A 16746-nucleotide genomic window follows, 5' to 3' on the forward strand; every position below is an offset into this window, starting at 1 on the left:
ATCAGAGACTGAAGGTACTTATCAAGAATTATTTCTTGACTTCCTACTTATTTTATTTCATAAAAGCCAATATATACAAAAATGATGGCAACCTTGAAATATCATTTCCTTCAAACTTGGAAAATACCACCTGACTGAAACTTAAGGTATTCATGGAATATTACATAGCTAAACATTTAGCGGAAACTCTTATTACAAACCTAACCCCAAAGACATACAACTGGGGTTCACAACAAACTAAGGTACCAAATTACATCTGTGCTCAAGGATCAAGTACATCTTGATTCCTTCTATACAACAAAAGAGCTAACTGCTATACAACAAAACTCTACATTCTAACAAAACGAGAAAACACAAAATCCTTGCCACCTCTAATACTCTCGCTGCTTCCAGGAAGAACCTGCGCACTGAAATATAATAGGGTGAGCTGCGAAGCCCAGTAAGGTTTTAAAGCTCCATGGGCCTTTAATAAGAATACATGTAAATCAAATAGTTTATGGATATGCCAAATTTGATAAAATAGCATTCATACTGTTCATATTGTTCTCAAAAATAACTTAAGAACTTTCAAATGAGAATACTTCATTTTTCTTTCATATAATAAATAAAATGACATAATAAGGAACTTAAATATAAGTTCAGTAATCTTATCTTTGAACAGATTATCAAATACTTTATCATAACTTCTCATCAGACTTATAACACATTCAATATATCTTTCTTATAATTTCCAAATAGCTTTATACCTCATTTCTAATACAGATTAGTTAATCCAATTGTAAGTCTGTCACTACTTTGGGAGGTTTCCAGTACAGAGTTGTAAGGTTGAATTTAATCAACCATGTGTTGGCTTTATTCCATGACAAATTTTCTTGTAATATAGCACTTAGAAACCTTGTATTTAGGTGGGAATCATGTAAGGGTAGTGTGTGAGAGAGTGTGAAGAAATGCTCAAGACAGTGAAGTGAAGCAGAGACTCGCGGCTAGGACTCGCGGGTGGCTCGCGGCTTGCAAGCCGCCAAAAGTTGCTCACGTGCAGAGCATGCAGGAGAGCTGAACAGTCACGCCACCTGGAGCACTACACGACAAAAATCCAGACTGGCCATTAAGTTAGCTCGCGACTTGAACTCGCGACTCAGTCAAGTCGCGAGGTCAAGTCGCCAGCCAGCCCTGTTTTTGGAAAAACTGACTCTTCGCATTCCATTCTCACACCAGTATAAATACCCCTCATTCCCACAAAATATGTGTGGCTATTCAGAAAGAAAAACCCTAAGAGAGGTTTCTTCAAAACACCCACCCAATTAGAGAGAGCTACTCATTCTTAGAGAGAAATCTTTGTAGTCTCTTCTCATTCCCTCTCTCATTGTCATACCTATTGAGAGGAGATTTCTATCCAAACACTACCCACACCCATTCAGAGTGTTGAGTGTTTTTGGAGCTTTGGGAAGCATTGGAAGATGCCAAGGATGGCGGATGCTACGGTTTAGTAGCGGAATCCGGTAAGCTAGAAAAGAAAAAGGTTCGGCGCAACCTCGTTGGAGTAAGAAGCTTGGAGAGCTTAGGTACATCAGGTAGATTAGGCTTGGAGGGTCTATTGCTGTTCATGTATCCCAACTACATTTTCTAGTGGATTATTGACCGCTTGGAGGGCGGCGGAGAGGTTTTACGCCGAGGGCTTCGGTTTCCTCTTCGATAACACATCGTGTGTTGTTCTTGTGTTTGCATCTCTCTTCCCTTTATCTTTGCCTTTTATTTTCTGTTGTGGATGTGATTTATAATTGGCTTAGATTGATTTCCAATTCTGTTTATAGCTTATGTTCATTTTTCGCACACTAGTTGTTTGACATAAAGCTTGAATTGGTTATTTTGTATTTGGGGGTCTAAACGTTCAAGGGTGTTTTATACACATATTTGAACTTTCAAGAGTGCCAGGCATTCAACATTCCCCACAATGCCAGGTAATTCCAGAATCATATCATAATACATATTTTCTACCATGGGGGTAGGTTGACATCCTCCACAAGTTGGGTGTTACCAACAAGGGCGGGTACAGCAGAGCCAGTCCCACTTTTAATGGCCAATCAGAATTTCCATGGAAATGCCAGTACTACAACCCCTACTGGCTGAGTTCAGAACATAACAATGGAATAACCCGAAACTACATTTTTCTGATAACTTTGCTTTTACATAAATGTTTCAAAACAGTAGCATATCCACTTCGTTTTTAAATAATATGTTCGTGATATAAATCATAGCATCAATATGCTAAAACTATTATGTATATAATATTGAATAACTCACGAACACGTATTTTACTTAAATCATGCATATACGTAATATCTCTAATTAAAAGCTTTAATACATAATATTTTTCTAAACAATTTTTTATACTTATCAAAAGCACATGTCACAAGTCCCTTACCTGAAAACAGAAGGCGCAAGAGATTGTACACGAGGAGTTCAAGTGTCCGTGTTCTTGTTCTCACCACCTAAACGAAAAACCAAAACTTATTACGGACAAACTCTTCCTAATATATAAACTTATACCTCAATCACAACCTAACTCTCAAACTCAAGAAAATCTTAATTCTCATCACATAAAGTTCCCCAAAACATATGATACAATCATCAAATACATTTTGCAGCCAAACCATAGAGAAACCAATCCATAAAATTTATATATGCTTCAAACATACCAAAGGATGAGCGTATTAAATTATAGCTCAAAACATACACCCTAACTTGAGAATTACATCCACAAAGCCTGGTGTAGCATATGTTGTTCACTACTCATTCCAGCAACATATGCTCCACTTGTAAAATACAAACGGGCTATCCAAACACCTCCAATTGTCATGAAATTTTACAGAACTACTCCCCTTTATGTCCAGTATAAACCATAAAAATTTCGGAGTCAAAGCATTAACCCATCTATATATATCTAAAAGCTAAAGCGTAGCATTTATTATTGCTACGCTCCAGTTGAGCCACATCATCGTCCACCTCATTATCATTTTCTTTCCAATTTTCCTATAATTGTTTTTAACATTTAATTTTTATTTTATTTTAATATTTACACTTTTTCCACACTTTCTCCATCCACACTTTCTCCACCCTTACCTTTTCATCTCCCCATTACCTTCTACATAAATATTATTATTCTTCTTTTCATCTCCCCACTACCCTCCACATAAATATTTTCTTCTTCTTTCTCTTCATCTTCCTTTATTTTGTCTCTTCTTATTCACATTCTCTTACTATAAATTTGTAACTATCTATTCCATTCTATGCATGGTTTTCTCTCACAAAAAAAAAGGTTCTCTCTCTCTCTCTCAATTTTTCGATGAATTTTTTTATACATTCTTCTATTTATGCCAAATTACTAATCTTTGGGAATCCTTTCTTTTCTTTTTATTTTTTTTTTCTACACTAGAATCATTATGCTCATTTTCTCACTTAATTTAATCGGGTAGTTTGCCAGAATTCAAAAAAAGGTTCTCTCTCTTTCTCTCTCAATTTTTGATGAATTTTTTATACATTCTTCTATTTATGCCAAATTACTAATCTTTGGGATTTTTTTTTTGTTCTACACTAGAATCATTATTCTTATTTTCTCCTTAATTTGATTGAGTAGTTTGCCAGAATTCAAGTAAAACCAGACAACAAGGAATTTTATGGCATTGGAAAACGCCTGAATATATACTAGCCAAAATTTGAAAGTCAGCAAATTAGTGGAGCTATGATTAAGCTTTAAATGAGATTGATGGTATTGCCAATGTTCTTTAATTAGCATCCTTATTTCTATTTCTCTATATATGTTTCCTAGAATTAGTATTAGTCTCATTTTTATTTTCTCTATTATATTCTAGGTAGACCAAGAGTTCATTAAAACTCCACATTGGTTAATGCCATTTAGATTTGTTTGTTAAAATTTTTTTTTCTCTTTAATTGTTAAATGTTATCCTATTTTTGTTCTTTCTTATAACTCTAATTAATGTTGATGTTTTTTTTTTTTTGGTTAGTTAAGGTTGATGGTTCTTTCTTACAGAGAAAGAAGAAATTGAAAACAATTGAATTCTATATAAACCTGTACCTAAAGGGGGCAAGAGCCTTTGTTTATTTGATTATAGACAATATATTAAAGGGGCATATCCTTTGGTCATTGCATTGCATTTCTTAGAGGTTAAAAGATAAAGCTTGTCATTATAGGAAAACATTTGGGGTGGATAACATTGTAAGGTTGAATTTATTCAACCATCTAATTGGCTTTATTCCATGCCAAATTTGCTTGTATTTCAGCATTTAGTAACCTTGTATTTAGGTGGGTTTGATGTAAGGGTGGTGAGTGAGATAGAGTGAAGTTTGCTCAAGAGTGTGCAAGAAAACAGAGACTCGAGGCTTGGCCTCGCGAGTGACTCGCGGCTGCAAGCTGCCAGACGCAGCACACGTGCCAAGCATGCTGGAAGGTAAACAGTCATGCAAGCTGGAGCACTACAGGACAAAACAGAACAACTGGCCATACGGTTATCTCGTGACTGGATCTCACGACTTAGTCAAGCCGCGAGGTCAAGCCGCGAGCCACCCCTGTTTTGTAAAACCTGATGTTTCACATTCCTCTACCACTCCAGTATAAATACCCCTTTTACCCACGATTGTAAAAGAGCTTCCAGAGAGAATTTTGAGAAAGAAACCCTAAAGAAAAACAAGATTGATTCACCCACAATCTATACATTAGAGTCTCTTCAAATTCCTCAACTCTCTTCCTCTCCATTGTCAAATCCTTGAGAGGCATTATACCAAACCTGATTCTCACCATTATCATTACTGTGAGAGAGCTGTTTAGATTTCTGGGAAGCAGTTAGGAAGGAACCAATCTTCATTGGTTGATGCTACGGTCTAGTAGCGGAATCCGGGAAGCTAGAAAAGAAAAAGGTTCGGCGCAACCTCGTTGGAGCAAGAAGCTTGGAGGGCTTAGGTGCACTGGGTAGATTAGGCTTGGAAGGTCTATTGCTGTCCATGTATCCCAACTGTATTTTCTAGTGGATTGTTTACCGCTTGGAGGGCGGCGGAGAGGTTTTACGCCGAGGGCTTCGGTTTCCTCTTCGATAACACATCACGTGTTGTCTTTGTGTTTGCATCTTCCTTCCTCTCTATATTTGCCTTTTTATTATCTGCTGTGGATTGTGTTTTGTTTCGGCTTAGATAGTTTTTACCAATTCCATATTATAACTTATGTTAAGTTTCCGCACACTAGTTGTTTGACATATTGCTTGAATTGGTTAAGTTGTATTTTGGGGGTCTAAACGTTCAAAGGTGTTTATACACGTTTTTGAACTTTCAATTGGTATTAGAGCGGGTACACTGTTATTGGTTTCATTACCATTGTGTGATCCTTGACTCCCTTTTGAGATGGATCGGTCTCAATCCCTAAATGCACCTCCATATTTTGATGGTAGTAATTATGCTTTTTGGAAGGTTCGCATAAGAGCTTTTCTGTGTTCTATTGATGAATCCGTTTGGGATGCTGTTGAGATTGGTTGGACCAGACCTGAGGCAGCCAAATCCACTTGGGATAAGGTAGCACTAGCTGCATCTAATGCTAACAGTAAAGCACTCAATGCTATTTTCTGTGGTGTGTCTCCAGATGAATTTCACAGGATTTCTCATATTACCGTTGCCAAAGAAGCATGGGAGATTTTGGAAACCACCTATGAAGGCACGAAGAAAGTGAAAGACACCAAGTTGCAAATGCTGACCACTCGGTTTGAGGAGCTCAAAATGAGTGAGGATAAGTCTTTTGACTCTTTCTATGGGAAGCTAAATGAGGTGGTTGTCAGCAAGTTCAACTTGGGGGAGAAAACGGAGGATTCAAAAATTGTAAGGAAGATCCTTCGATCATTGCCGGAAAGTTTTCGTGCTAAAGTAACGGCGATTGAGGAGAGCAAGGACCTTGATGACATCAAAGTCCAGGAGCTGGTTGGTTCTCTTCAGACTTATGAGATGTCGATGCCCAATCAACGGAAGAGTAAATCTCTTGCTCTTAAGACCATTAATGAGAAGGTGGAAGATCAAGACTCATCGGGAGAAGATGTGGTTGACAAAGATGTTGCATACCTTGTCAAAAATTTCAGAAAGTTATTGAAATTCAAAAATAATGGCAAATTTGATGATAAAAGAAAATTCCAAAGTTCTGGAAGGGAGAAAAGGGAATTCAAAAAGAAAGATGGAAAAGAATCCCAACCTACACAAGGTGTCACTTGCTTCGAATGTAACGGACATGGACACTTTAAGAAGGAATGTCCGAATTATTGAAATCGAAAGGCAAAGTGTATGCCACGACATTGAGTGACTCGGATTCATCTGACTCAGAATCTGAAGAAAGCTGTGATGGAGAGAGGAACTATTCAGCTTTTATGACTATTGCTCATGTTGAGTCTTCAGATGAGTTGAATCTGCTTGTACGAGACCTTGGAGAACATAGTGATGATGAATCACTAGGAATTGTTGAAGAATCAGATGATGAAGAAGATGAAAGCACAGCAAATCTTCAAGAGAATTATAACTCACTCTTGGAGAAGTCGGGTGAGTACACAAGGGTGGCCAAGGCTGCTGTGAGAAAAATGAAGAAGGCAGAGAAGGACTACAAAAGTCTCCTAATCCGATATAGAGAGGCCAAATGTGAGATAGAAACACTGAATGGTGAGCTGTCCGAAACTTACACAAAAGTGAGATTTCTTGAGAATGAGGTTGTGCAAGCAAATGCTAAAATAGAGAGGGTCACCACCAAGAAGCTAGATGATGTTATCTCATCTCAAAAGAACTTTTCAGACAAATCCGGATTGTGATATATCAGAGGAAGTAGTTCATCTGGAAATGTTACTAAAGAAGTGAAGTTTGTAAAGGCCAAAGATCCAGTTATAGTTGACCTTAATAAAGAGAAGCTCAAGATGGAGGAGAAGAAGAATGTGGTGAACCAACAGATGTTGAATCCCCGTAATCAATCTGTGGGCAGGTCTGAATCTCGTGCCAAGTCACGCCCACGACCACAAAGAGGTCCTAGAGCAACTTATGTGTGTCATTATTGCGGACTTCAAGGGCATACTCGACCAAATTGCCAAAAGCTGAGAGCAAAGAATAGTGCAACTCCTCAAAGGTCAGGAGGACCTAGAAATGATAGAAGAAATTGGGCAGGTGATCAATCTAGAGATCTGAATGGTGATCCCGGAATGATGAACGTGATGAAGATGATTGGTGCATTCACCAACTGCTTGGAAAGCTTCTCACGAAGGTTTGAAAGCCCTAACCCCCGTACCCAATCCTATAAGGAAATCACCCCAAACGCAAGTGACGTGTGGGTGAAAAAGGGTACTTATGCATAAGCATTACAACATGTCCGTGCATTAATACTTCCTATACTTTGTGATGATGTTTGTTTGTTTGCTTACTGTTTTTGCTGTTGGTTGTTTGCTTGTCTACTTGTGCATATTTTTAATTTTGTTTTATCAATCTTTTTGCTTTTAGTGTCAAAAATCCAAAAATCACATAAAAATTAGAAAATCAAAAAGCTTGATTGACTTTGTTGAGCTTTTGTCTCAAAACTTGTTTTGCCTTGTACCTTTGTGCTAATGATTTTGTGCATTTTCGAGCATTACTTGTTTTCATGCACTCATATCACTGTGGGGAAAATCTTGAAATCTATGTGATTGTTGTAAATAGATCTTCAAACTTGTCATGAATGATTAGTGAATGGTTATGTTGATCTTGAGACATGCATAGACTTGTGTCTATATATCTTCCCACTATTTATTTATGTTTTTACTAGAAAGAGCTTACCAAATGTAAATCTCCAAATGAAAAGAGATATTGAGCTGCAAAAACCTGTCGCACATTCTAGTATTCGACTAGGAAAAAGGGTAAGCGACTTTATAATAAAGAAAATGTTTATTCAAAAAGCCAAAGGCTTGTTCATTAAAGTAAAATATCAAATATCACTCTCACAATGAGAGGTGATTGCCTTTAAAGATCAAAAAGATCAAATGTTATGATTAAAAGTGGAGTTAAATGTAAAGCTCCAAGTTATGTTATCAAGTTTTCGTGGGAGGTCATATATACATATTTCTATAATTGAGATGGGTCACATGATCTAGTGCTAATTGAGTATGTCTTGGTTGAATTGATCATTAAAGCTTCACATTAGACTAAGGACTATCTCTTTGTTGATATCCACACACAACACACAAGTTTATGTTCAATAAATGTCATATTCATTTGTGTGATTGTACTTGATGAAATGTGTTTTCACATGCTCAATCTTTGTTAATTCAAGCACAAAAAGATTTTTGAGTGTTTTAGGTGTTTTTGGAAAGTATTTTGTTTGAAAAATCTGAAAATTTCAAAAATCCAGTTTTACCCTGTTTTGGCTGCTCAGTCGCAGGTATGTCAAGTCGCGAGCCTCAGTCGCGTCTTCGCGGGTCATTTTTGGCGACTTGTTCGCGAGTGGAAGGTCCAATCGCGAAGGTTACACAGAGATTTTCGCGGCTCAACTCGCGACTAACTTGCGGGTAGACCTTCCAGTCGCGAAAAACACTTAGAAAAATTTTTCAAATTTTTGTCCTTGAGTGTTTTGGCGGCTTGAACTGGCGACTCAATCAAGTCGCGAAAAACGCGTGTTTGGCAGAAATAGGGACAGTTTTTAAATCTTTTTCAGTTTTCCCTCGAACATTTGTGACTGTTCATCTTCTCTCTAAACTATCTCCTTCCCAAACACTCCGTGCTCCCATTTTCAATCTCCATTGTTGCATATTTTCTGCTCAAATTCTTCAAGTCACAGGTATGGGTTTTCAGTTTTGAACTCGTTTCTACTTGACTTTGTGTTTTTCCCCTTGATTTTTCGCATATGTTTATGTTTTAGAGATGGGTTTGTGATTCGGCTATTGCTCTATGTTCATGCTTAGCTTGCAGATGCTGTTGCTAGAGTTTGTTTTGATCTTGGTTGTTTCCCTTTTGGTCTTCATCCTGTGCTTAGCTAAGTGTGTCTTTTTTTTATCTGATCTTGAGCTGTTAAGTTGTTTCAAAATGTTCCGTTTGAGGATGTGAGTTTTACTGTGCTGAATGTGCATGTTCTATTGTGTTAATCTGTTGGGAGCATCTGTTAGTTTCAAAATGCTGATTATGAGTCATATCAGTTTTCCATTATATGTCTCAATGACATATATCTGCCTTTAGGATAGTTTCTATATCTGCTGATTTTATTCTCCTCAGCATTCTCCCTGTTGTTCTTGTGTTTCCTATTTTAGGCTTGTTTATCCATGTGGTTGATCTAAGTAGCTTATTGTTTAAGTGTTCGAGTTCATCTGTGTGGCTGAAATCTCTTTGTTAATTACATGGTACTGACTAGTTCTACACATATATTGTTCTATGCTGTTGTGGCCTCTTCTGATTGTTCACAGATGGCTCCCTCACCTCCGAAGAAGAAAACTCCTGCAAAGAAGGCTGACAAAAGATTGAAAATGGATTCTAAACTGTTTAGGTCAGTTCAACACTTTGAGAGATACAAGGATATCTTCTTGAAAGCAGGAATTATTCAAGAAAGATTTGTAGATTTGGAGGACTTAAGACAATCCTTTATCCCAAGCTGTTTTGAAGGAAGAGGATGGGAAAAGCTTCTGAGTGATCTCCCTGTAGTGTGTGAACCCCTGATTAGGGAGTTTTATTCAAATGCTGTGATAAGGGAGAATGAGTTAAGTTGCTGGGTTAGAGGTAAAGAATTCATTTTGGATGCACATGTCATTGATGATGTGCTAGGGCTTGAAGGATTAGAAGATCAGGAATTTATCAATTACAAGGATAGGAGTGTTTCTATTGAAACAGTTCAACAAAGGATAGGTGGGCAGAGAGAAGGGAAATGTTTGAATACCACTGCCTTTCCAGTGGACATGAGGTGTCTAACAATAATCATGGTGTTTAACCTCTATCCCATAAAGAAGTTGACTACAATCAACTGTGCAAGAGCAATTTTTCTGATGGATCTCAAAGAAAATAATTTCATTGACATAAGTTCCCACATATATGACACCATTGTGGATGAGACAAGAACAACCTCTAGGCCAAAATTGATCTTTCCCAGTTTGCTAATGAGGGTTTTTAGAAGGAAGGGTGTTCCAATCCCTCAAGACATCAGTCCCATGTCCACACCCTCTGCAATTAACAAGCTTACCTGCAAAAGGATAAGTGTTAGGCTTCCAGGAGAAGAAGATGAAGGTGATGAAGGAGAGGGTGTCCCAATGGAGACTGAAGCAGAGGCAGCAGGGCATGCATCAACCTCAACACCCAGGAGGAGTGGCAAAAGGTCTAAAGCATCAACTTCTTCAGATACACCTCCAGATGCTTTCCAAATCATTCTGGAACGACTTGATGGGATCAGAGAAGTCCAGACTGAGCACTCTGAGAGGATGAGAGCCATGCAAGACCAGATTGATGTTTTGTCTGCAAAACTTGACAGCTTCACCACCCAGCATGAACAGTGACCCTTTGGCCATTCCGGTCAAAAAGGGGGAGATGTTTCTTTCTGTTGTTAATGACATTGATGATGAGAAGCAGAAAAGCAGCTCTTAAGGGGGAGTAATGTGTTGAGGGGGAGTTGTCAAAGTTGTCAAAATCAGAGACTTTGTTTATATATGCTTATGTTTTGGGTATTTAATGTTTATATGGGTTTGATACACTGTGGTTTTGGTGTATAATTGTTTCTAACTCTTAACCTATACTCTTAGTTTAAACTTTTATACTATACTCTTAGTTTAAACTTTTATATATTTTGATGATGTTATTCAGGATGTTTTGTGTTTGTACCCATGTGCTTTTGTAAGCTTTTAGGGTAAATGTTTTATGCATAAGTTTGTAGGCTTTATGGTATGTACCTTGCTTAATGCAGCCTTTATGCTATGTTGAAATCAGTACCTTGATCTAAATGTCTTGCATTTTGATTTATGTACTGTCACTCTTGTGCCCTTGTAGGATTGTTCCTAGATGCATATACCTTGTGTATTATGCATTGGCTGAGTGTTGAGCATACAAGTATCTTTCCTTGGGCTTGTTAACTTGTATGTCCTTGTATTCATTCCAAGTGTGAATGAGCACTGTGATCACTACCTTGTGGTGTTCACTTGGTTGGTCAAGCCATGATTTGTTTCTTAACTCCATCTTTGCTTGATCACATATTGCCTGTTTCATATGCATTTTATGATTTTCTGCTTACAATGATCATGGTGTATTGTTGTGTTTCAAGAGTATTATGTTCATATGATTCAAGTGCTTCACAGCTTCTAAAGTTAGGTGTGAGTGAGTTTTGTTCAACTGTTCCCAACTCACATGTTAAGTCTAGAGTCTGTTTTAAGGTTTTGTCACGGAATAGCCAAAGGGGGAGATTGTAAGGTTGAATTTATTCAACCATCTAATTAGCTTTATTCCGGGCCAAATTTGCTTGTATTTCAGCATTTAGTAACCCTGTATTTAGGTGGGTTTGATGTAAGGGTAGTGAGTGAGATAAAGTGAAGTTTGCTCAAGACTGTGCAAGAAAACAGAAACTCACGGCTTGGCCTCGCGGGTGACTCACGGCTGCAAGCCGCCAGACGCAGCACACGTGCCAAGCATACTGGAAGGTGAACAGTCATGCAAGCTGGAGCACTACAGGACAAAACAGGACAACTGGCCATACGGTTATCTCGCGATTGGATCTCGCGACTTAGTCAAGCCGCGAGGTCAAGCCGCGAGCCACCCATTTTTTGTAAAACTTGACGTTTCACATTCCTCTACCACTCCAGTATAAATACCCCTTTTACCCACGATTGTAAGAGAGCTTCCAGAGAGAATTTTGAGAGAGAAACCCTAAAGAAAAACAAGATTGATTCACCCACAATCTATACATTAGAGTCTCTTCAAATTCCTCAACTCTCTTCCTCTCCATTGTCAAATCCTTGAGAGGCATTATACCAAACCTGATTCTCACCATTATCATTATTGTGAGAGAGCTGTTTGGATTTCTGGGAAGCAGTTAGGAAGGAACCAATCTTCATTGGTTGATGCTACGGTCTAGTAGCGGAATCCGGGAAGTTAGAAAAGAAAAAGGTTCGGCGCAACCTCGTTGGAGCAAGAAGCTTGGAGGGCTTAGGTGCACTGGGTAGATTAGGCTTGGAGGGTCTATTGCTGTCCATGTATCCCAACTGTATTTTCTAGTGGATTGTTTACCGTTTGGAGGGCGGCGGAGAGGTTTTATGCCGAGGGCTTCGGTTTCCTCTTCGATAACACATCGCGTGTTGTCTTTGTGTTTGCATCTTCCTTCCTCTCTATCTTTGCCTTTTTATTATCTGCTGTGGATTGTGTTTTGTTTCGGCTTAGATAGTTTTTACCAAATTCATATTATAGCTTATGTTAAGTTTCCGCACACTAGTTGTTTGACATATTGCTTGAATTGGTTAAGTTGTATTTTGGGGGTCTAATCGTTCAAAGGTGTTTATACACGTTTTTGAACTTTCAAACATTATAATATTTTTTTTTTGTGTATTTCATTAATATTTTTTAAGGTGAACCATATTCTTCTAACTTTGTTGTAGTGTGTTACATTTGCTTAATATACAACTCATCTCTTATGGAATAAGGAAATTACCATAATAATAAAAGATCATCACAAAATTACATGGTTAACTTAACCAAAATTAAAATAAAACTAAAGAAATAAAAAATAGATTTTATAATAATTTATTAGTCAAAAATTGGTAGGCATATTCAAATACCTATTTCCAAGAACAACTAAGTATTAATCCAAACCAAAATTCAATGAAAATTATAAAAGGGAAAGAAAAGACTTTCTAATGGGAAATTAAAAAAACGCAATACTAAAACACATATTAAATAAAAAAACCATCAATCTTAATTAGAGTTATAAGAAAGAATAAAAATCTTTTATGTGCAATTGTTCTCTTTATTGGTATTTATTGTTATATATTTTATTTTTACTTTTTTTTCTTCTTATCTTATGTTATTCAACAGTTAAATTCTGTCACATCTATATATATATATATATATATATATATATATATATATAATAATTAAACATGGAATATTTTATTTAAATTTAAATTAATAAAATTATCCTTAAAAAATTGTACTCTTTTTTTTTTCTTTTTCATCTACACTTTGTCCAAGCTTTTTCCTTACCTTTATCTTTTCATCTCCCCACTACCTTCTACCTTAATATCACTATTCGTCTCCCCACATCTTCCATATCATTAAATTATTTATATTTTAATTTCTCTCTTTTTTTATTTAAAAAAATTAAAATTTTAAAATTTTACTTAAATTCAATAAATAAAAGTGTCCTCATAAAGTGGAGTAATACTAGGGACACACTCATTCTCAAACCCAATACATCAAAGAAAAAATATAATACAAAACAAATGCCAATTGGGAAACACTAAATTAAAAATAATAATAATAATAATGAGGATATCAAACCAAATATAATATAAAGAAACTAATAGTTATGGATATACTAACTTAAGGGTAGCAAAATTAAATGAAAAAAAAAAACCTACAATGCATATTTAATGCAATAAAATAATCATCAAGTTTTGGAAAACAATAGGTTGCCTATGGAGAGAGAGAGAGAGAGATGGTAAAGAAAAAAAAAATCAAATGTCAATTAGTAACTATTAATTGGAAAACAAAGAAATTGTAAGGAGAAGTAAAAATAAAAAATAAATATGACCAATATGAAGAACATTAAAAACTTTACAGTGCAATAAAATCAACTGTTATATTCACTTAAAAAATTGAATCAATAATCAATAATTAAATACAATCATAGCAATATATTTAAACTTAAAACTAATCAAACTCTAATTCATAACTAAAAGGAGATGTTCTAATGTAATAATAAAAATTACATAAGAAATGAAATTATGATAATAGTAAAAAAAGTTATAAATGAAATTATGAAAAAAAGTGATAAAACTAATTAACTACTATCATTATGAAGTAGTAGTCTATGATTTTGCACATCTAAAGAAGTGGAATATATAGAGTTTACTTAAGGTATATGTAAAGATTGACATTAAAAAAAAGATATGTAAAGGTTAAAAAAATGTATATTCTATAAATAAATAAAAATGTATATGTAAGGTTTTTATTAACTTAAAAGAAAATAAAAAATCAATTATTAATAACAGCAGCAACAACAACAATAATAATAATATAGAGGTAATTACATTCCTCTTTCTCGAGGTTTGAAGAAATGACACTCAACCTCAAACTTAAAAGGAAAAAATATTTTCACCATTTACATTGGTTTGCCCAAATTTTGTTAAATTAATATTAAAATATTGTGTACTAACTTGCATGTGCTTAAGGTAGGTTCCAAAATTAACCTTAATTTTAAAATTAAATTCTCTTATTTTAAAATTTTAAATTAAAGTGTATTTCAAAATATTAAGTAATGTCTTTTCCTTTTTTTTTTTTTTCCTTTTCTTTTCCCAATGAGTTATGGAGAGATTTGTCATTTCAAATGTTTTGGTATTTTATAAATTTGTATTTTAATTCTAAAATTATGAGTAATGTCTTTACTAACCATGGTTAAACATTTATAAAAAGATTCTTAAATAAAGTTAAAATATTTTGTTATTAATATAAACAGAATGGAAGAGTGTTATTACTTATTACCCCAAATATATTTAATAAGATCACCCTAAAAAAAAAATTATCTTGTGCAATGCGCGGGTCTGCGACTAGTGATTTATTAAAAATCACACAAGATAGTATACTCAAATCTGTTCTGACAGAATTTCTTGCAACTTACAAATTAAACCATTATTTTTATGTTCATCCAAATGTTGTGAGACCACTTCTATAACAACCATGTGTATCTTGGAATTCATAAAAACTACTCCTAGCATCCTAATTCACAGAATATGATTTAATACATATTTTTCTTGTTGTAAACATCAAATCTGTCACAGAGACAGCTTCAATACATAATCTTACAAAATCATCAACAAATAGCAATAGGTCTTAATTTCATTTTGGTATCTTTATACCTATAGTATACATATTAAAATACCCTAATAAGCATTCAATAGACCACAATATCATTAATATTTCAAGTAACTAAAACAGAATCACCAATTCAGCTTCCAAAATCAGAGTAGAGAACAAAGAGGGAAAATAAGCAAACAATTATACTATCCAAATGCACAAAATCAGATAAGGTTTAAATTACTTACCCACACACTTTGAGGATGAAACCTTAAGGCTAATTGTTTAATTTCTTCTTTAAAGAAACTAAAATTTTTGATGAGAAAGGAAGGGAGAGATGTTGCCGTGTAAGGAAGGAAGAAGAAAGAAGAACAAAGAAAGGGGAAAATGAGCTGCTGGACTTCAGATACAGCAAAAGAAAGATAAGGCAATTTGACTTTAGGGGTGGGGTACGTGGGATGCTAGGGAAGAAAATATCCCACCCCTTTTCAACTTTTTTTTTTTTTCTTTGCATTCACACTTATATATATAATTTTTCTTTGCATTCACACTTATCTACAAGAATAGTATTATTTTACACACACACACACACACACACATATATATATATATATATATATATATATATATATCCTTACCTTTATAAAGTTATACCCATCACATTAAAATGGCATACATGTTCTATAATATCACAAAATCAAAGTTTCATGCACTTAAAAGTAATTAAGATAATGACATGCATATAAACCCATAAATTAATTAGGCAATTGGGTTGGGGTGTTACAGAACACATGGACTTCTTTATCTTATAATTATACAAATATGATATACATGGTTAGTTTCAAATTATACTTGGTGTAAATATAGGTTAATGTCAGTTATACCACCCAATATCTTTTTATTGGCCAAGCATTTTGTCAAATTACCCACCAGATTATATGTTTTCCATACCCATCATGCTCATCAAATATCAAGATGAATGGGGATTAAGAGCCATCTCCATCTTTAAGAGTGCTAAAGATTTTTTATTTTTTTAATATTTTAAAATACACTAAATGCATAATTTTATGGATTGGGCAGTAAAGGACACCTGATTGATTTGAAATTTAACATCGATGATTATTGAGCAGTTTAAATTTAAAAAAAGTTACTACAATTTGAACCTAACCCAATACGTACACACACGTTTGAGCACATGCACAAAGACAAATAATTGTCAATATAGATATAGTAGCTAATGTTGCAAATAGTAGCCATATTTCCCACATTAATTGCAAGAATATTACAAAAACTCACACAATCACACAAGGCAATTACATGCTAAGGTTGACATTAGGTTCAACAAAATCATATTTGCACCTTATAGATCACCCAAGAGAGGGTTAGCACAACCAAAACCATAGCTACTCAACTACAATCACCAGAATCTCTTAACTCCAAGACCATGCATATGCTATCACCATGACTACCTATCCTACAACCACCACTAGCCAACACATCAGAGTCTTTGACCACACCTCATCATGACCTTCAAAAGCACCACCACCAAGACAAACATTTTTACTGAGCTCATTACACTACCATTTTAGGCTACTAATCATGATTAATGCAGTAAAGCCACCTCAGGCCCATTTCTAGGAACACCACCACATCCAACAATATTTAAGATTCAATCAGCACATATGCCATTGCTAGGTGCTATTGCTGAACAAATAAAACGGC

The 16746-nt window shown here is 35.2% G+C and overlaps 1 long non-coding RNA gene across 1 annotated transcript; it reads right to left on the bottom strand.

Annotated features, from left to right (window-relative positions):
• Positions 1-165: 165 nt before the first annotated feature.
• LOC126721150 (uncharacterized) lies at positions 166-15503 on the bottom strand. Its single transcript, XR_007653850.1, has 3 exons — positions 15273-15503; positions 2423-2489; positions 166-407 (listed from the first exon to the last, which is right to left on the bottom strand). It is a non-coding gene; the product is annotated as an uncharacterized LOC126721150 (long non-coding RNA).
• Between the last annotated feature and the right edge of the window lie 1243 nt (positions 15504-16746).

The sequence above is a fragment of the Quercus robur genome, chromosome 4 (genome assembly GCF_932294415.1).
Source record: "Quercus robur chromosome 4, dhQueRobu3.1, whole genome shotgun sequence".
In the NCBI taxonomy this organism is placed as follows: Eukaryota; Viridiplantae; Streptophyta; class Magnoliopsida; order Fagales; family Fagaceae; genus Quercus; species Quercus robur.